This window comes from Artibeus jamaicensis, unplaced genomic scaffold (assembly GCF_021234435.1).
Source record: "Artibeus jamaicensis isolate MK-2021 breed Jamaican fruit bat unplaced genomic scaffold, CSHL_Jam_final scaffold_1964, whole genome shotgun sequence".
Classification (NCBI taxonomy): Eukaryota; Metazoa; Chordata; class Mammalia; order Chiroptera; family Phyllostomidae; genus Artibeus; species Artibeus jamaicensis.
This window is the reverse complement of record NW_026522030.1, coordinates 32,886,472-32,907,613: the sequence shown is the minus strand read 5'-3', so window position 1 is coordinate 32,907,613 and position 21,142 is coordinate 32,886,472.

Here is a 21,142-nt window from a genome sequence, read left to right as displayed (position 1 = left end):
AAACTCCATGCTCTGTTGGTGGTGTGGGGGCTTGTTTCTGAACTTTGCCCCCTTTGAGGAAAAGGAACTGGTATTCCCAAAGCCCTCCACTCAGGGTCATTGATCTTGGGCACTTGACATCGTATGCACTGCTGCAACAGAAATTCAGCCACTAAGATAGTTCTCAGAGACCTCTGCTGAAGGTGGTATGATCTCAAGAGATCTTAACAATGTATGAAGATGTATTTAGCCATTTAATGAAATATTTTATGCTTTTTAAAAGATACAATTAGTAGGTAGTTTTAGCAATTAATATCCTATTCAGTTAAAACTGCCAGAAACTAGGATATAAATCTTATCTTAAAAGGGGCTGTGCGTGCACACAGAAAAGAAGAAAATGAGGAATTAATGTGCAATGTAAATATGGCATATTGAATATGTAGCCTAAGAGTTTGGTTCATTAACAAAAAGTCAGATGCCTGAAACTTTTACACAAATTTGGCTTTGTTTGCAGGAGATATAGAAAATTCAGATAACTAATCTTTAACTTCTCCACTGTTGAGGAAGGAACAAAGTCAATAGCAAATGCTTCAGTGACATACATGTGATGAAAACTGAGTTACATTTTCACATGATGGCCAGTGTGCACAACTGAAATTCAGCTGCCGTACCGCATCAAAGTCAGAAGCAATAAACCCACAGAAGGGAAAATTAATTGACAGTCTACTCTCATTTTTTCCCAGGAGATTTTATAATAAGCCATTCATTTTTTCACCTATCTTTCTAATTTTTGTTCCTCTTGTTTTTATAAATTAATTGAGGAAAATATTAGCATCTAAACTATCAATAATTTGGTCTTCTTGTTATACAGAAGATTAAATAGTCAACTGGCATGAGTGACTCAAAGGCCAACCCACTCCTCTTTTTATTCCATGATGAATCATTTGACAAGACACCACCGAAGCAGCTCAATTTGAGGGAACAGTATCAGTGTGGACACAAAAGTGAGGAGATCAGTGACCGCCATTAGCCAAAGTGTGTCTGCTTTTCAAAGAGTGAACACACATTTTCCCAATGGTTCCTAATTACGTGTGATATGCTGATAGGAGGTTTATAAATGGAAAACGTGAATTTGACTGGTCTCTTTTTAATACCACAGACACAACCAGTTATGTAGAAATGTATTTGAACAACACTTTTGGACAGAAAAGGAGGAGTAAAAAGAATTGGGGAATATTATACAATAGAATGAAAAATAATAAAATGTCCAGAAATTGTGAAGAAAAGCAAATTGCAAATAAAGCAACAGCCCCCCTCCCAAGACCATCAGAAGAGAATAAGGAAGATGGAGAAAGGCTATTTCCAATATTAGGATCTACTTGATTAGTCTTTTTATTAGTTAAAAAAATAACTATCTTGAAAACAAAGAAAATCATAAAATGACATAAATAACAAATTAAAGATCAGTGTCTTATACCACGATCTTATAGGACATGTAAACTTCAGTACCAGATGTGAGTGGGGTGGGGAGGGGTGTTGCCAATAGACCCCAATGTAATGACATTTAAATGTAGTGGCATTTAAAAGTGGTGATTTATACACCCTCTGCTGTATTTATTTCATTCAGGTGGAGTGCCAGCGACTCCAATTCATCGATGCTCCAAATCCAATTGGATTCAGGAATTTAGGGATGTCGAATCACATAAACTAAACTCCCAGAGATTGTTATTTCTAAGCATAATGACAATTTAATAATTTACAACGAATGACATAACTTTTGTGGGGAACAAATTACGTGTTTTAACTTACAGAGCCCATTTCCTTCCTATTGAAAAGCCAGACAAAAGAGGCAAATAAAGTTCAAAGGTTTGCTTCACAAATATAGAAAGTCAACTATAGGATACAAAACTCTAACGTCATTGGAAATTCAGAGCCCAGTGATCCGTATTCACAACAGTGGTTAACTGCAGAGTGGGTATCTTCTTATCAAGACCCTGTACATTTTTTGCACATTGCTTTTCTGACTATTTTTTCTTTTTGAACTCTCTTTTATCTCTGTGTTATTTCTGTAGATGCCCTTCTCTACCCTTGTGACTGATGTATTCTTTCTTTAGATATGATAATAACAGTTAGGTATTGCTGTTGTGGTCATTATTGTTGGTCTGTTCTTTAGACCATTTTCATTTCTTTAAAGTACTCTAAAGCACCTTATTACTCCAAGTGTGGTCTGACAGCATTGATGTCACCCAAAAGCTTGTTGAAAAGGCAGAATCTTGGCACCCACCTCAGACCAACTGAATGAGATTGTACATTTTAGTAAGATCTTCAGGAATTTGGATTCACATTAAAGTTTAGGCTGCATTTCCTACTTCTTTCCCTCCATTCCTACCTCTCCTACTATGTCTTTCTACCTTTGCCTTTACAGTTGGGTTAACTCCAATTCACTATTGAAGGTAATCTCAGATATAATCCCTTTCCTACCCTGGCCCAATATGTTTTGAATTATATCTTTGGTCTCAAAAGAAAATATTCATTTCAGATTTGGGGGGCTACTTTGCTGTTGCATCAAGGGAAGCAAGCTCTCTGAGGACTGGGCCTGAAATTGAGCCCCAGGTTCCCCGTGGTACAATTAAAACAAGCAGACCCACCTGAGGCACATTGACAACATACAGTCCTATAACTGAATGAACAAACCTAAATTCCAATGAAGGTCTCTTGCCTTTGAATTAGAATTATAAAAGTTAAGAGTTAAAGAAAAAAAAACTAAAACAATTTAGGCCAACAGAACTGTTGACTTTCACAATGGCGATGGTTGGGGTCACCAGGTTCTAGTCATCACTTTTTAATCTTCACCCAAGGACATTTTTTTTTCATTGCTTTTGGAGAGAGAGGAAGAAAGAGAGAGAAACTTCAATGCAACAGAGAAATACCAATTGGTTGCCTCCTCATACATGCCCATACCAGGGATGGAACCCACAACTTAGGTACATTTTCTGAATGGCATTGGACTGGGAATCTTTCATTTACTGGGTGATGCTCAAGCCAACTGAGCCGCACTGGCCAGGGATCACTTGTCCCTTCTAGTGCCAGCCTTACTCTCTCATCCTGTAGGGAACTGTCTCCTATGAGGATGGTTGTCAGCACTTAGAGATTCAGACTGGGTAGCTTACAGTATGGTTTGCTTGGTAACACAAGACAACTTCTGGTTTTACTACTTGAGAGACCCAGGTTCTGATATAGTCCTGATCAAAATCAATGAACTGATTCCATACTGCTAGAGCCAACCATAGAAAAGTTGAGGAAGACAACTATGAAGGTGCAGAGGAAAGAGGTCAGCTTGATGGATCTGGGCTTCATCCCCTCCAGCCATGGTATTCACCTCCAAGGATCAGATGTCCCACTCTGATCCTTGGCAGATAATTAATTGTCACCCAGTTAAATGTTTTTTTTTTTTTCAACTAAGTGGCATTATCTTTACCCCTCTTCAGTTTATAATCTATTCACTATTTAGATAACTTTTTTCAGAATGTATATACCTAATCTTCCCCAAAATTGTTTATAATATATTTGAGATTAAAAGCAAATATTTTTCCATAAATTTATTCCAATCGTCACATCACAAAACCTACTGTATTTATATTTGTGTGTAATTCCCATGATATACATTTTAGATATGCATGAAAACAAGAACAAAGCACTGTAGGGGAGAAGCTTGTCAAACTTAATCTCGTTTCATATTTGGAGTGATGTCTCATTCAGGGACTATGAATTTGACAATGCTATTTCTTCATAAAGAAATCTTCATAAGGAATCACATAATAAAAGCCCAAACATTATGAATAAAATTATAATCAATCATTGTTGGAGGGCATTACTCAAACCTTTTACTAATCAGAGCAAGTATGGAAAATAGATCTCATGGTGGCTAATGTTAATTTTTCTTCCTTTTTTCCCTAATCAAATATGCTTGCTTTTAAAAGCATTTACATAAGATTAAGAGAGAAGTTTTCACTCTTTGGTTGAAAAAAAGTCCTTGATTGAGAAGCTATACATTCTTTAATTTGTCAAAGTGATACTGTGCTCAGTCGTCTTTGTGTTTGTCTGTCTTATAACGGTACGAATTCCTCAACGTACAAGTTAGAGGCCATGCAAACCTCAGCTTTCCATCATGAAGGTCGGGAGTAATGCGTCTCAGTTGATCATGACAGGTACTGGGGAAGTTCATCCATTTGAATAGCACTCTTTTAAAAATGACTGGAATACTTGGCAATTCATGGGGGCTGGCTGTCCCACCAAAATAATACGGAATATTACTTATTGAACACTTAAGCTATGTATATCAGTCAGAATATCAGAAGGAAATTGATGGCATATTCAAATTGAGTAACTTCAACAATTTAATTGAGGGAGTGTTTACATAGGTGTGGGCAGAATGCCAGAGAAACATGACCTAGAGTGCAATACCTTGATGCTGGTACCAGTACAGCACCTTTACCACTGCTAGGAATGAAGAGATGGAGACCTAGGGAAAGTACAGAGCTAAGTATAACTGGGACTAGGGTGGGGCAATTGAGATACTTAAGGTGCAAAATTTAAGGAGACCCCTCAGGGTCCCTTTGCTGGCTCTTGCACCTCCATCCCACCCCAATGAATGGATGAGTATTACCCCTGGAGGTGTTAATTTCCCTATACTTTTGTTTCTCTTACATAACCCTTGAGGCAGAACCTGGAAGACTAACAGAGCAAGCTTGTCATTTGCCATAGGATGCCACCCCACCACTGTAAGGTGGTTCTGCACTTACTCTATTGAAACTGGTCCTGAAAGCAGAGGTAGACTGGAGGGACAGGACCCCTGGCCTCAAGGCTACATTCCTTTTCTGGCCACGCCCTAGATGGAGGAGCACTCAGGTGCCATCTGCCAGCATCTCCCTACTCTGCTTTCCCTTTGACTCCCCCACCCCCATTTCAACAAGCCCAGAAGACCTGTATCATCTCGGCTACAGGATTTAACACACTAGTATATCATGCATTTGAAGATCTAATTTCTTTAAGAGACAAAGATCAAAACTTTTTTTTTCAAGCTAGCATCTGTATCACAATTTATAACATATATTTTGAAACTCAGATGCTGAGTATTATCTCTTTATTTCCTTTTACAGTTCTGCTATTACAATTCCACCTTGAACTGTGAGGTGTGGGAAAAGGATTGGAGTAGCTGAACATGTCATCAAAAGAAGCATCAGTTAATGTTTCAAAATATAATCCGTACCCCTCTTCCACAGTGTATGTGTTTGAGGTAAAAATCACTCATTTCTTGATGTCCCCACTTAGTCAAGAGGGCAGTGGCTTGACCTGCTCAATCTGTCCACTTCCTCGCAAGGCCCTCCATGTCCCATCCCACCCCAAGTAAGGCCCTGGTTGGCCAGACTGATCCTTAGGCTGCTGTAGTGGAGAATCTGGAGGAAAATGAGAAAGTAGACTAGAAAAAGGGCACAAACATAAAAGGAAGAGTTAGAGGGATTTGGGGAATCAAGTTTGAGGAAAGCAACTGTGCGTGTGAGGGCAATGTTCAGAACAAGAAAAAATGGGAGCTTTAAACAAGTATTGCTGAAAATTGTGAGTCTTTGTGTGTGTGTGTGTAGGGTGCAGGGCTGTTCAAGAGTGTCCACATAAAAGACTGAAGATCTTTCTAAATTGTTTTTGGTTGCATGGACCACATTCTTTAGCTGCAACTTTATTCTGAGACTGAACCAGATAAGCAACACCATGTAAGAATTCCATATCTCTCCTTGAAAAGACATCTGTCACTCTGTCGTTTCTCACTTCTTTTCTTTTCCCTCTGACTGCTCCTCTTTTTCCTCCCAGCTCACTAGGGGGTGTTTTACAGATTTGTATGCTTTATGCCTTGGGCGATTATCCTACCCACAAATTTAGACTGTGGTGATGAAAGGCATCACCTCAGATACTTGGTTTTAAATTTTTGGCTTTTTAATATTATGTGTCATCTGTTATGGGCTGTGTGTTACAGTCCTAATGAATACTGCTAAGTCTTTAATCTACTTCATTTTTTCTGTCATGACCTTGTACACACTGAAGGCCTTATCTTACTCTGAATTTGTTTCCAGCACAAGCCCAGTACGGGACAGCATCAGCGGACCTTCTCTTTAGATTTCATGCTTGTGAAACAATTGGTATTCATTTCTTAGGGCTGCTGTGGTTATATAAAAATAACCACAAAAGAGATGGCTTGCAACAACAGAAATTTATTCTTTTACAGTTCTGGCAGCTAGAAGTCAAAATCAAGGTGTCAGCAGGGCCATGCACCCTCTGAAGGCTCTGGGGATGTGTCCTTCCTGCCCCTTCCTTGCTTCAGTACTTGGTGTTCCTTGGCTTGTAGCTGGGTCACTCCAATTTCTGCCTCTGTCTTTACATGGCCTTCTTCTCTCTGTGTTTATCTCCTCTTAGAAGGACACCAGTGATTGGTTTTGGAGTCTATCATAATCTAGTGTGATTTCATTTTAACTTAACTAATTATGTCTGCAAATACCTTATTTCCAAATAAGGTTGTGTTCCAAGGTTTCAGCTGGACATGAATCTGTGGGGGCAGGTACAATTCCATGCCACAAACTCTTTCTTTCCCGTCACCCACAAGCACCACACCAAGACTGCCAGTTCCACTGAGTCTATGGCCAAGAGTAGGCATGCAAGTTAGATTTGCACGGTGACCCACTGAGTTGCTTCTATTTTTAAAATGCAGTGTTAGGCTTTTAGTTTGCTCTCACAGTGAATTCAGCTGTTCTTTTTCCAGAAAGGCATTCACTCCATGGGATATGGAGACAGTAGAGACATATTTTGGCACAGATGCAGCAATTTGACTGAGTTGTAATAATGGGGTTTATAGCTCACTAAGGGTAACCAGTTATCCAGACAGGGCCCATCAACTCTAAAGCACAATCTATTTTATCCTTTTATAAACAGTGTAAGAATGTGGGCAGACTTGTTTGTCAATGGCTTGAACATTTCTGTGGCACCAATAAAGGAAGAGCCTTGTTCTTAGAGTCACTTTGACTTATTGGTATCTTTCCATGTTTGAGAGGCTGCCTAGTAATGCCGGTTTATGGAACTAGATTCAACTCTAAGGTAAAACCAAAAAGAAAAAGCCAGCAAAGGGCAAGAGAAATGAGCTCTTGTTATATAAACTCCTGAATTGCAAGTACAAGTAAAATCCAAGGTTTTAAAATTAATTTATAAATCAAAACAGGAGAGCAATGCCTTTTGCATTTATTTATACATAATGATTCACATCCTGTATCTATGAGTGTGGCCGGAGAAGTCTAGTTGTCACCGTGAGGTTCCTGACCACTGAGGCTCATTACAGCCTGGCTCGGGGCCCATATTGTTAATATTGTGTATTGATGGCTGACTTGCAAAGCCCTTAAGGAGATTGAGATGCCAAATTATAATCTGTGCTGAGTGATAACTAGACCCATTAATCTCATAAATTCAAGGCAAGGGTTGCAAAACAAAATGTCTCCTGGGGCCAAGCAGGTAGCATAAACAGAAGAGGCGGTCTGGCTGAGGGCTATGGGTACTGGAGACTCCAGAACCTGAATGTTTGGAGAAGCTGCCAGTTATTTTTGGTGATTGTTGACCCATCAGCATGCGAGTTTCAGTATCAGTAGAGCCACATATTAAAGTTCTTTAAGGGAAACAGAACATCTCAACTTTTATGTGAAATTTCTGCTTTCTAAAATATAGAGTGTGGACTAAAAATTTTAAAAGCACCCAATAGATAAAATAATAATAATAATAATAATAACCCATAAAGCCTGCCTTCTGCAAGCATCCACTGATTTAAAATTTCTATCTCAAGATTAAAAAGGAAATGCCATTTACTAGAAAACAAAAACCCAAATCACAACTTTCTACCATTAGCTGTAGTAAGAGTAGGTCTGCATTCTACACAATGAGACCTGGGTTATACTCACAGCTTTTTATTAATGAACTCAAAACTCTTGAGCAAGTCATATTCACTCATAGGACCTCAATTTGCTATGTTGGACCAGGTGATTTCTGAGTGTTTCTGTCAGTCTCACTTATTCTGTAATTTTGTGGTCAAGTGCCTTTGAAGGGAAGCACTGTGTCCTTTTACTCAGTGTCTAGCACACTAGCTGGCATGTGGTCAGCACTCAGTAAGTACCGTTCAGTGCAGCACTACACCCATGAAGGGATGAATCAACTTTGTTCCCATTTTCAAAATAAGTAAAGTGAGTCCCAAAAGGCCTTAAGTAATGTGTCTAAGTTCCCACCACTAGTAAGAGAGACAGAATAGAGAACCTTGACATTTTGGCCCATGAGGTAGTAAGTAAAAGGAGAGCAATAAATATTGCACGTGGACAAGGATGTACCAAGGCCTAACTCCTTTGGATTATGTGGCCAGAAGTTCAACTTCGTCCAGTTCCATGTTACTGATCACATTTCCTTCCCAGTTTTTGAAAAGTAGGACATAATTTATCTATCTACAGTAAAATTATTCTTATTGTATAGTTTGGCAAGTTTTGGAAACACTTATAATCCAATAACTACAACCAAAATCAAGAAATAAAACACTTCCATTAAAATTATACATACGAGGTCTGTCCAGAAAAAGTCCAGCCATTGTTAATATAATAAGAATAATTTGTGTGACATCGATGTAACTTAGCAGCCAAGGAGAGTGGACTGGAATGTACATCTGTGAACAAGGACAACTTCACTGTACTAGTCAGTGGGGGTGGTAGATGCCTTTGAGTGAGCATTTGTACTGTGTGGCCATTGCGTTCAAAATGACTGAGTGAGTAGAGCAACCAGTCTGCATAAAATTTTGCATTAATTTTGAACATTTCTCCAGCTGAAACTATTCAGCTGATTCCGAAGGCTCCAGCTATGGGTAACTGGCAGTTTCATCGTGGCAATGCACCTGCTCATGCATTATATCTCAGGCAGTTTTTTGTGGAACATCAAACCACCCAGGTGACTCAGGCCCACTACAGCCCAGATTTGGCTCCCTGGGACTTCTGGATTTTCCGAAAACTAAAATCACAGTTTAAAGGAAAGTGATTTCAGACGGTCGATGAAATTCAGAAAAATACAACAGGGCAACTGATGGGAATTGGGAGAACAGGGTGAAGTCCTAAGGTGCCTACTTTGAAGGAGGCTGAGGTATCATTGTCCTATGTACAGTGTTTCTCATATCTTCTTCAATAAATGTGTCTATTTTACACAGTATGTGGCTGGATGCTTTCTGGAAAGACCTCATATATTAGAAATGCAAAACGTTGTCCTACAACCAATGTTTATTATTTTTCAGATATTTTCCCTCTCCATGTTTCATTTTGAATAGTTTCTACTGATATATCTTTAAATTCATTGATTTTTCTTGTGCACAACTTTGTATACTTATGGTCCCATCCTGTGCATTTTTTACCTCAGACTTGTTTTTATACCTAAAAGTTCAACTGGGGTCTTTTGAAAAATTACATATATCCTCCATAGCTCTCCTTACCATGCTGATGTTTTCCTCTACCTTCTTGATAGTATAAGTTATAGTTATAATAGCTGTTGCAATGTACTTGGTACAAATTCCATCAAGTTTGTTATTTCTGGGTCAGTTTTAATGAATTGATTGCTCATATAGTCATTTTTCCCTGCTTCTTTACATGTCTGATAATTTTTTATTGGATTCCAGATGTTTTGAATTTTACATACTTGGTGCTGGATATCCTTATATTTTAAAAAGAGCCCATGAACTTTGTGCTAAGATCCAGAGAAGTTATTTGGAAATTCTTGGATATTTTTGCAGCTTGCTTTTTAAGGTTTGTGGAATGGGACCAGAGGAACCTTTGCTGAGGACTGATTTTGCCCCAATGTGAAGGTACAATCCTCCTGAGAACGTTCCCCAGCACTCCAGTTGTCTGCTCTGCTGGTGGGAACAGGAGCCACCCCAGGCCTGTGTAAGCCCCAGGAATGGCCCCACCTGTCCCTCCTGTGACTGTTTCTCTGTCCCTGGGTAGTCTTCTCACAAGCAGAAGCGGGTTAGTGTGTAATTCTTCAGAGCTCTCGTTCTGTGCTGTTCCTTCCTCTCCGGTACGCTGGGAGGCACGCTGTAGCTGTGCTGGCCTTCAGAAAGTCCCATCTTTCTCTCCTCTACTCAGGGAGACATCCAGGATTTACTTGGTTCCCCTCTCTCACGCTGGAGCCCAGAAACTCTCTCCAAACAATACACTGGGGCAATGGTAGAGCTCAACTTGTTTCTCCTTTCTCAGAGGCCGCTTTCCTATACTGTCTGTTGTTTACTCTCTGAACAACATTTTTTCAAGTATTTTTCTGGTTGTCTATGTCTCTGAGAGTGTGTGTCAGGGGGAGTGACTATAAACCCAGTCCTCACTCTTCTATTTTTGCACAAAGCAAGCCATTGCTCTCTGTTTGATGCTACCATCCTCTTATTCAGCCACTCATGGGGTGAGAATTTCAATGTCTTCTTTTGTCCCCTAAAAATAACTGATTCAGATTTCCTTTCTTGTCAGGTCACCTCCAGTTCGTAAGTTGGGAATGGAAATAACTTTATTATTTTAATTTTAGTCAATAATCATAGGTAATTCCCATTTTCCATTGATCTATGTTGCTTATACTTGCTGAATCAGCCACTACTTCAGTTTAGTATTGATTCCTGGTATAAACATACAGCTCCCCAACCTGCCGGCCCCTCTCAGGGTATTGCTATATTCCTAGCATTTAAACTTGCTTTTCAGGACCCTCCCTGGTATCACTCCTGTCCCATTTATCTCCAGGATCTTTATATTGTTCACATTCATGCTCATTCATTCAAAAATTACTCTGGAGCTTCTACCGGCCTCATCTGTGTTAGGCCCTGGGAATCCAGGGGTGAGCAAAGAAGCCGTTGCTCTAGTCTGCATGAATGAAGGGACTGGACATCAATCAAACACTCATTGATAGATCTGTGAGAATACAACTCTGAAGTCTTGAAAATGATGGATAAAATTGTTTTTCAAGCACTTAAAAAAAAACATAGGTTAGTAGCTGATAAAGAGGGGAAAATGATAGGCTCAAAAATTGTGTAATTTCTCCAACATAAGCTGTAATGGACAAGGTCTGCATCCCGGGGTTGCAGAGGCCAGTTTTCAACAGACCACATATGAGAGGAGGACAGGAAACAAACCCAGGGTTCAAGGAGGAGAGAGATGAGAACCCCACAAAGAAGGGACCCTAAGGAGCGATGCCACAGGGGGAACTGGCCAGACTGCATCCCGCAGATGAGATCACTCCAGTCTCACCCAGGTCTGGGTAGAACAGAAAAGTGAAAATGGGCTCCTCTGAGAATTCATCACTGCAGCCTTCAATCACCTCATACTGGGGCTTGGATTTAAATGTGACTACCAGTGATCCTCAAGCCAAAAAGTATTGCTGACAGTTCATAGAGAAAATAAATGCCAATGACCATTTAACATAGAGCAAGATGACAAACTTTGATCGTAGTAAAAGCACACTATGGTACAATATTGCTGCTACCAAATTGGTCAAAAGACCAAAGGGCTTCTTCTTCCACTGCTGGTGAGGCTGGGAGGAAACAGACATTGTCATGTGCTGTTGAGGGGAGTATGAAATGCTCCAACCCCAGTGGAGGGGACTATCTCATAAAATTACATAAACATTTACCCTTTACACACAGGCCAGGAACACATACACATCGGTATCAGTCCATGGCCAACAAGTGCAGCTCTGTTCATAGTAACAAGACACTAGAAACAGCCCAAATGCTGATGGGACACAAGATGAATAAATTACTATAACAGAGCACTAACAGGGTAACCGAACATCAATAAAAGTTTCTACCACGTGCTGTTTATAAAAACTATATAATAAATTTAACTGATTAAATATGATACAATAGAGATATAAGAGGCAAATACTATAAGATAGGAGGTTAAAAACATTAATTTTAGACAAATTAGAATTTGACAAAATTCTAAGAAATATTGTGAGATAAAGATATAAATTGTAAGAGACAAAAAAGATCACGGCATGTTAATAAATGGTTAATTTCACCAGGAAGAGATAACACTTCTAACTTTGTATAAACTTGATATCAGAGCTTAGAAATATGTAAAGCAAAGCTGAACAGAATGCAATGAGAAATTGACAACTGAACCGGCATAGTAGAAGACTTTTAACAGCATGCTTAGTAACTGCAGATCAAGCGGAGAAAAACCATAAAGACTGTGGCTACTTTCCCCCCAATGTCCAATTTCCCTTCTTTTAAATAGGTACTCAAGAATAAAGATTACAGACCTGGCTGGTGTAGCTCAGTGGATTGAGCACGGGCCTGCAAACCAGACAGTCAAGGTTCATTTCCCAGTCAGGGCATGTTCAGGGCACATGCCTTGCAGCCAGTTCCCTGCAGGCCAGTTCCCAGCAGAGGATGCACGAAGGCAACCATACATTGACGTTTCTCTCCCTCTCTCCTTCCCTTCCCCTCTAAAGATAAACAAATAAAATATTAAAAAAAAAAGAATAAAGATTACAGTTGCCAACTTCCTTGACACCCAGGTGCAGTCATAGGGCCAAGTTCTTGCTAAAGAAAAAAGTGCAGAAGTGCTAAGTACACCTTCCGGATCATGCCCAGGGGACGAAAGGGCTCATCTCTCATTTGTTCCAGCTGTCTGGAATGGAAGCATGAAGGTAAGAACTAGAGATGGACCACAAGGCAGAGGCTGTGTGTTGAGAGGAAGAGCAACATAATAGAGGGAGTGTGGGCCCCGAACACTACAAACACTCTGGGTTGCTTCTATGATAACTGTCATAAGTAAGAGAAGTAAACTGGTTCTTGCCACCATTGTTTTGCATCTTTGATAAATCTGTATCATAACAAACACAAATTCAGTCCCTAGAAGTGGAGCTGCAGGAACAGATTCAAGGTGACCTTTGCTTGGAAGGTGCACTGCGGGCTCTGAGAGAGCAGACATCGCAGGCTGGGGATCTGGGGCCTGCAGCAGGTCAGTTGGTCCGTCTGTCTCCTCAATTACGTTAGCAGGTTTTCACATGCCGACACGGAATTTCCTCTCCATTCCTCTATTCCGAGTGACCTCAAGGAAGCTGTCAATAAGTTGAAGCAGAGCGAGATTGGCAGAGCACACAATCATTAATAAAATTCCAGAACCAAAAACTCTGCTCAAGTCAGTACTTTCTAGCCTTTCTCACATCTCTCCCTCGTAATATAAGATCCTTATAGCCTATAGGGGTGCATGAATGAGGCTCCTCACAGCCAGGGTGACCATCTGCATGCTCCAATCATCCCAAACAGGGCTTAAGAGAAACACAGTATCTTGGGTGTGTTTGTAGCTTATTTGTGGCTCAACAGTGTGCCAGCACACTGCTTGAATGGTTTTGTTTTACATAAGATCTTCAGCTGTGGTCGCTCAAAGATGGAACTATCCAGAAGAAAGCAACCTAAGAAGTCTTAGGACATTTTGCCAAAGAACCCACAAGCCTAGCCTGTACAAATATGTCCATATTAATCCTTCAAACAATTCCCAAATCCTCACATCTGGATGAGCAGGAATTGCTGTAATACCATTGCCTCACCAAGGAGGCAAATTTTCCAATGGTCACCTCAATGAGGCCGTGTGATAATTAACAGGCATGGAAGCACTTTCTAACAGCAAAGCCAGAGGGCAAAGGACAAAGGGGTTCCTGCCAGATGCATGAAACAATAGCTGCCACATGGGCTAAGCAAGGATCTCCTCCACTGCCAGGACAGGAAATCACAAGGCCTGCCCACCAGCATTTAATTTGTCCTATGGGTAAGTGAGGAGTTTATATTGCAACATCCTATTCTTTCTCCACCACATGTGGGTGGGGAGGGGAGGAATGAGGGTGAACATATAAACAGGCTTCACTAGTGGCTGAGTCCTGCAAAGCCAGGCCTGATGGAATGAGTGGGGCATCTCTCTGGAGTCTGCTCTTCATGGATAGATTGTTGTCCTTGAGGAGAGAAGGTCGTGTTATGTGTGGTAAGAAGTGTGCATGGGCATAATTGGGTAGGCATACTGAGTGTCTATCATATCAACCCAGGACTGCTTACATTCATACTATTTGGGGAGATAGAAATAACTTCTAATACCTTGTTTAAATCAGACTTGTCAGGCCTTTAGTATAGCAGGCTGGCCTGTATCTTAACTAGTATAGGGATAGAGTAGATTTGAATAACAATCAAAAAGCAACAGGAAACATGTAGAAGAATAGTCCTAGTAGGTATTTTTAGAATTGTTACCAAAAAAACCCCTGTAATTCAAATATCCATCAAGAACAGAATGGATGAATGAATAGATTGTGGTTTGTCAGACTGAAATACGATATGACGGAGGGAAACAGGAGTGAACTACATGAATGGACCATGCTACCAGCATGATGTTGGGTGGAAGAAACCCACAGAAAAATGCATGCAGAATGAGGCAAAATTTATGTACATTTTAAATAAGATAAAACTAAAAGGCTTATTTAGGTAGTACACATTTATAGGAGGTATATCCATTACGATGGTTAATTTTACGTGTCAACTTGACTGGGTCACAAGGCGCCTAGATATTTGGCCCAACATGAACCTGGGTGCTTCTGTGAGGGTATTTTTAGATGAGATTAATATTTAAATCAGTCAACTGAGTAAAGCAGATTTCTCTCCCTAATGTGGGTGGACCTCATCCAGTCACTCAAAGGTCTGAATATACCAAAAAGGCTGATTCTCCCTTAAATAAGAGGAAATCCTTTCTGTCTGGTGACCTTTGAACTGGGATGTGTTTCCCCCTCCAGCTTCAGACTCACACTGAATCCTTGGTCTCAAGCCTGAGGGCCTGCAGACAGAAACCACACCAGCAGCTCTCCAAGCTTCCAGCTTACCAATGCCTCTTGCAGCTCTTGCAACATGTCTGCCTCCACAATCACGTGAGACAATGCCTTAAAATAAATTGCCTTCCATATTTGCATAAATCCTATTGTTTCTGCTTCTCTGGTACACCCTGAGCAACACAACCATTTAACAAATAAATTTAGAATGATTAACAAAAAAATGCAGGACTGCGGTCACATCTGCTAGCAACAGAGAGGAGGCTCCCCACAGTGCAGGGTCATGTGCAGGGTCATGTGCAGGGTCATGATGTTTATGACAACACTCTGTTGCTCCATCCTGGGCGGTAAACTGCATGAATGTGCACCCTCTTAGCCTTTAAAATGCACGCTAATCACATAATCTTTTTTATATGCATGTTATGTTGCTCAATGAAAAAGTTTTTTTCATCAAAAAAGTTGCAACTTTGAAAGGACTTTGAGAGAGGTTAACACTTCCTTGGGGGCCTGAAGACTGGTGGCCGGGGGAGATGTCACAGTTTCCATCAAGCCTTCTGCATCCGTGACCAACATCCATTGTGCTCGTGTATTGAGCACGTGAAGGACTTCCAAATAAGTACATGTTTTTTCTTAACACGCAGTTAACCGGGAAAGGAGGAGGTCGCGCCTTGAAAGCAGCACTAGTTCGGCAGCTCCTGAAGCCGAATGGAATGTTGTTGTCTGCCCCAGAGTGCACACTGAGGTCACAGGACACCCACGAAGAGGCAGGCGTGGAAACACACCCCTCCTCTAATTCCGTGCCAAGCTTCTTTGGTGGATTCCTTTATCTCAGACAGGAGAATGTTTAGTCCCTCAAAAAGACAACTGGTCAGAAGAAAGCACCTGGCAAATCCTGGGCTTGAGTGTCAAGGGGAGTAAATTCTGTTGGCTCAGGTTTTTGGATTGGGTTATGACTCATTCATGGACGCATGTAAAATCCCAAAATAGTTAGTTCTTTATGCAGGTGTGGAATGTGGAGCTGGATGCTCCAGTGAGCCACATACAAAATTCTCTTGTAACTAACTTGGTAGTGCATAGCACCTGCTCTCTATAGTAGAAATTCATAGGAAAAGTGCATTTAATGTGAAGAAGCATAGAACTGGCCAGTGTCTCTAAATGAAGAACAATATAAGGAAAACAAGAAAAAGACTATTGAATTTTATGTGGCAATTGGAAATGGTCATGTATGTGTGTATGTGTGGGCTTTGGAGAGTTGCCAACACGGCAAAATAAGATGATTATTTACAAAGTACCTGTTATGTGCCTAGAACTCTGCTAGGCACTTTAGGCACATTATCTCTTATATTCATAAGAGATAATACTCTTATGATACTCTTGTGAATAAGAGTATGATAATTTTTTTGCTCTTTTTGCATGTGATAATACTCTTATTCATACTCAGTGTAGTAGGCTTTTCTCTCCTCATTTGACAACGGCAGGTTCAGCACCTGTCCTAGACCTGAGAAACATCCTGTGCTTGAACGTATAGGAAGCTAAACCTTCCTATAGGAGGTATAGGAAGAGCTGCCAGCTCTCCCTGTCTTGGAGCAGAGCGCTGAAGTGCCTCCGGCGGGCGTGGTGCTGCTTTTACTAACCCACACTGAAAAGTAACAGCTGCTCTTCCTAAATCCCTCATTCAGCATCTTCATCAGCTTAAAGATTGGGAATTTTCCCTTGTTCTTCCCTACCCCTGGCCTCTGTGCCCCACTGTTATCATTCCCCACATCCCTCTTTCTGTGCTGGGTCTTCCCCTTACATCCTGCTTCTCCTTCGCCTTGGGTGCTAATGTAGGCTCCTTGCCTGAGTTTATAGTTGTCTCTACCTTAGATGGTTCTTCATGTTCCAGATGGAGGTTTCTGGAAACCCTTATATATGACTCCCAAAAGGATGGATCTAGTATCACGGTTTTTGCTCCTTCCTCTCATCTCATTTGACAGTAAGCAACTGAGACCAGCCCTAAAGATAAAGCTCAAACTTCTTAACATGACTTGGATAGCAGTTGGTTCATTTTGCTACCATTTTATTATCTTATGGTAAGTCTACTGTAGGAGATTCAAAAGAATGAAAAGCTAATATTTCTTCCATTAGTCTTCTGGAAGGGCAACCAAGCATCTGTCTTCTGGACTCTTTGCCTCAGTAATAGTGAATATTAATGATTCCTTTTTTTCCCCAAAATGCCACTAAAGATATCTTTGAATGCCTCTGTTTGGAAGGCATGGGCCTATATTAGAGAAGATAGGAACAGGCACTTTGAAAAGAAAAGAAATGTGGCCCATTATGGAGGTACAGAGGATCTGTGGGTCTCATGAGTGTCAGGGAACAGGGCTCTGCTTTCATGCATGGCCATAGTGGGTGGTAGAACCTCATGCATATGTGTTCTGGAATGCTGGGTCCTGAGCCCCGTGTCTCAGGATCCATGGGAAATGTGCCTGTGTCTGTGTCTGTGCAGTGTTTGTTGTGGATGGAGAGACCTTGACCTTCAGATAGAGAGAAGCCAAGCCAAGAGCACTGGAGGCAGCAGCAGGGACAGATGAAACATGAGAGGTCCCTCATCAGCCTTTCTGCAATATGAATCCTTTCAGAAACAGGAAAGGATTACCAAAAAAATGTGACCGAGAATAGATATTCTTCAGTCCTTGGCAGGTAAAAACTGAGGCATTTTTTTAAAATTTAGGATATAAAGAAATATGATTTTTCTTGTATCTCCAGAATTCTGGTGCAAATTTACCTATCCCCAGTTTTACTCTCCCCATTCATCTGATTGTATCCTACCTCACTCTAGGTAAAGCTTTTCAATATTTCAAGCACATCATGAGTTTCCTTGACTCCAGCCTTCACATTTGTCATTATACATTTGACTCCTCATCCCCAACACACACAAGCATGTGCACACACACCTACTCACACACACACACACCTACTAACACAGGCACTGACCCAATATGTTGTCATCCACAGGTGAACAGAAGTTCAGAATGAGGCCACGTGACCCTGGGGTGGAGGATAAGCCTGCCTGTCCTGACTCATTTGTGTAGCTGATTAGGGATTTCTACTTGTCTAATTTGGTCACTTTTAAATACAGCACAGAAGATGTACCCTCACACACAAATAAATAGAAAATTGTATCCCTCTGATTTAGTAAGGAACAAATGTGCTAGCAGAGTCAAAAGAATCTTATACAAAACATGTTTCTGATAGAAGCTAAAAAAAATACTGTGAACCAAAAGACTGTCACTTGCCTTTTATTATAAATCTGACGTTCTAGCAAAAGCCTTGAATTGTTCGACTCTGATTATAATCCATAAATTAGTCTTCTCTAGGGAGTTATTACAACCTTTTTTATATAACCCTCATTATACATTAATTTTCCATGGCAACTCACTAGGGAAATATTTTAATCTAGATAGACAAAAATCATACTCTCCTAAGAAGCTACTGTTAAGTTCTGACACTAGAAATGATTTTATTAGGGTTCAGGAGTGATTTGCAAACTAATGTTGTTTGCATGTGTCTAATACATAATATAGTTGCTGGGTTTTATCTATGAATTCATCCCTTTTGGTACATATTACACTGGGAGCAATGTTGGGGGATGGTGGTGAAATTGAACCTTGTTTTATGTTTTGATTACCTGTATCATTACTTTCTCCCCTGAAAGGCTTAAAAAACAATTAAATTTTTCTTGGGAATAGAATGAGAGCAAACACTCTTCTGTGAAGACACACAAGTGTAAAAATAATACCAATGTTTCAAAGAAACCAAAGGCAGCAGTGCCTGCGGGAGGTTCGTCTTCTTGTCAGAAGCCTATAGATGAGATTTGCTACATTAAAATCAAATAATACATATTTCAGTCAAGGGGATATTGAAAGTAGAGTTATATTTCTGTGTTCCATGCATAAAAGATCAGCAAATAATTCAGTGGTTGCTGAACAGTTGGTCCTTTTTTTTGGTAGGGATTTTGCTAGCGTGTTTTGTAGCTTTGCAGTTCCCTTGAGCCGAGTGATCAAGGTGATGAATGTCTATTTTGAATTAACTCCTGCTAGAGTGAAGAGCCAGTTGATCCAAGCTCTTTCAGTCATGACAACTCAAAAGTATCTCATTCTTTTTATAAAAATCTGGGCAATAACTTCTTGAAAAGCTACAACTGACAAGAACTGTGCCTCCCTGGAGATAAAGGATGGATGGGAATCATTGAATTGATTTTTGAAATGTCATCGTCAGATTGCACTGGATGCTCCATAATCACTCAATTGCAGAGTTGCTCTCCAACCTCTCCCTGGTGTTCTCAAGTTCAACTCTCCAAGGCTGAGTTTTGGGAACTTAGCCAAAAAAAAAAGGGAAGACATGAGTTTTATAGCTTTCTGAATCTATTTATGAAATAGGTTTAACCATTATAAATACATTGTGAATATTACACTCTCCTGACAATACATTGAATCTTAAACTGTTTAGCAGTTAGAAGAGACCTGGAGGATCATCTTTCCTTTACTCCAAGGACACTGTGGCCACAGGAGGTGACATAACTTGTCAGTCAGTAGAATGGTCTGAAGTGGCACTTTGCATAACTTGTGGTGGTCAATAAGTGCTCAATCAATTTTAGCTGAATTTAATTGAGTTGGAATGTATTCTCCTAGATCCTAACTTACAATGCAATGAATTACTTACCGCTTTACAGATGCATGAGATGGCTCAGACAGTCCTCTCTGTTCAAGAGAAGAGCTAACAGTTCTTGGAATTACACTACATGCCAAGCATTCTGCCAAGTGCTTCATGTACAGCTTTTCTACAGTTTCATAAGGTGTATCTTTTATCTTCTTTTCTTTTTGCACATAAAGAAGCCAAAGATTAGTGAGATTAAGTAACCTGGCCAAAGTTACAGCTAGTGAATAAAACTGGGATTCTAATTTGCGACAATCTAGCTCCGAAGCTTTTTTTTTAACCACCATGCTATAACCAAGTGTTTTCATTAGCCAATTTAAATAACCGAAGTGCCCACAGAATAGTTCCAAGTAATGGGTGTCACAAAATATTGATTTGTTAATAGATACTAAGAGAGTTGGTATGAAAAAAATGCAGACAGTAGTCTAATTTGACTTCCAATTCTAGCAACTTGGCGAACTAAGCTCATTTGGAGAGTCTCACATAACAACTAGTTGTGGAGCTGGATGGATTTATTTTTAATGTGAAATCCCTGATGTACTTAACAGGGAACCACATATATTCGTGCAATATGCTCATGTGCACACACACGAGAGATATATATAACTAAAAGAAAGATGATGGGTCCCTATATGGAAAACAAGACATTGAAAATGGATTCTCAGCCAAAGTTGCAAAATACACATTGAAAAGATCCACCTTGAGCCGGAGTCCTCAGGCACAACCACCAACAGGATTAATGTCCCTCGAAACTTGGGACTTGGACAGTATTGTGCACACATGCACACGTGTACATGTCTGAAATTGTGACAGAGATAGGATCCACTGGGGAATAAGACACTGGGAAAAAACAACAAGCAGGTAGGGAGAAAACTCTAAGTAGAATTTCCATACATGAAAAATAGAGTGGTTTAAATAAAACCTCAATAGGCCAGCTCATTAGCAGATTAGTCCTGCCTGAAAACAGACCTGGTACAGCTGAAGAGGTCTGAGCAAATTTGCAGACATCTGACAAGTTGGAGCAAATGTAAGAAATTCTAAGCACCATGGAAAATATGATAAGAAGGTTCAACATTATCTAACAGGAGTTAAGAAAGAAAGAATAGAGAGAAAAGGTATTGGCAATATTCAATATAATATTCAATGACTGAAAAATTTTCTAGAAAAGATGGAAGACATGCGTGTTTCTGGTAGCATGCATACAAGTCCTGAGGAGTTTAAATAAATATAAATTCACACTGTTTAGGAAAATTTGGGGTCAAAGCCTGGACAATTTCTCTCTTCTGTGTCATCATTCAGTGTAATTAAAAGATTATTTTTATAAGATAATAAATGAAATTCTTAGAGATCTAAGCAACAATCATTAGTCAAAATGGTTTTCAACAAGTCCATTTATTCTCTACTAAAATGACAAAAAACTAATCATCAGATATATACTTTCATTGTGTTGAGATATCATTTCCATTCTTTCATAGCCTTTTGTTGTGGAGATTTATTCTGGTGGAATTCTATGTCCATCTGTGCAGAACTGAAGGACGCGACCTCCACAAGTGCCATCTCCGAAGTG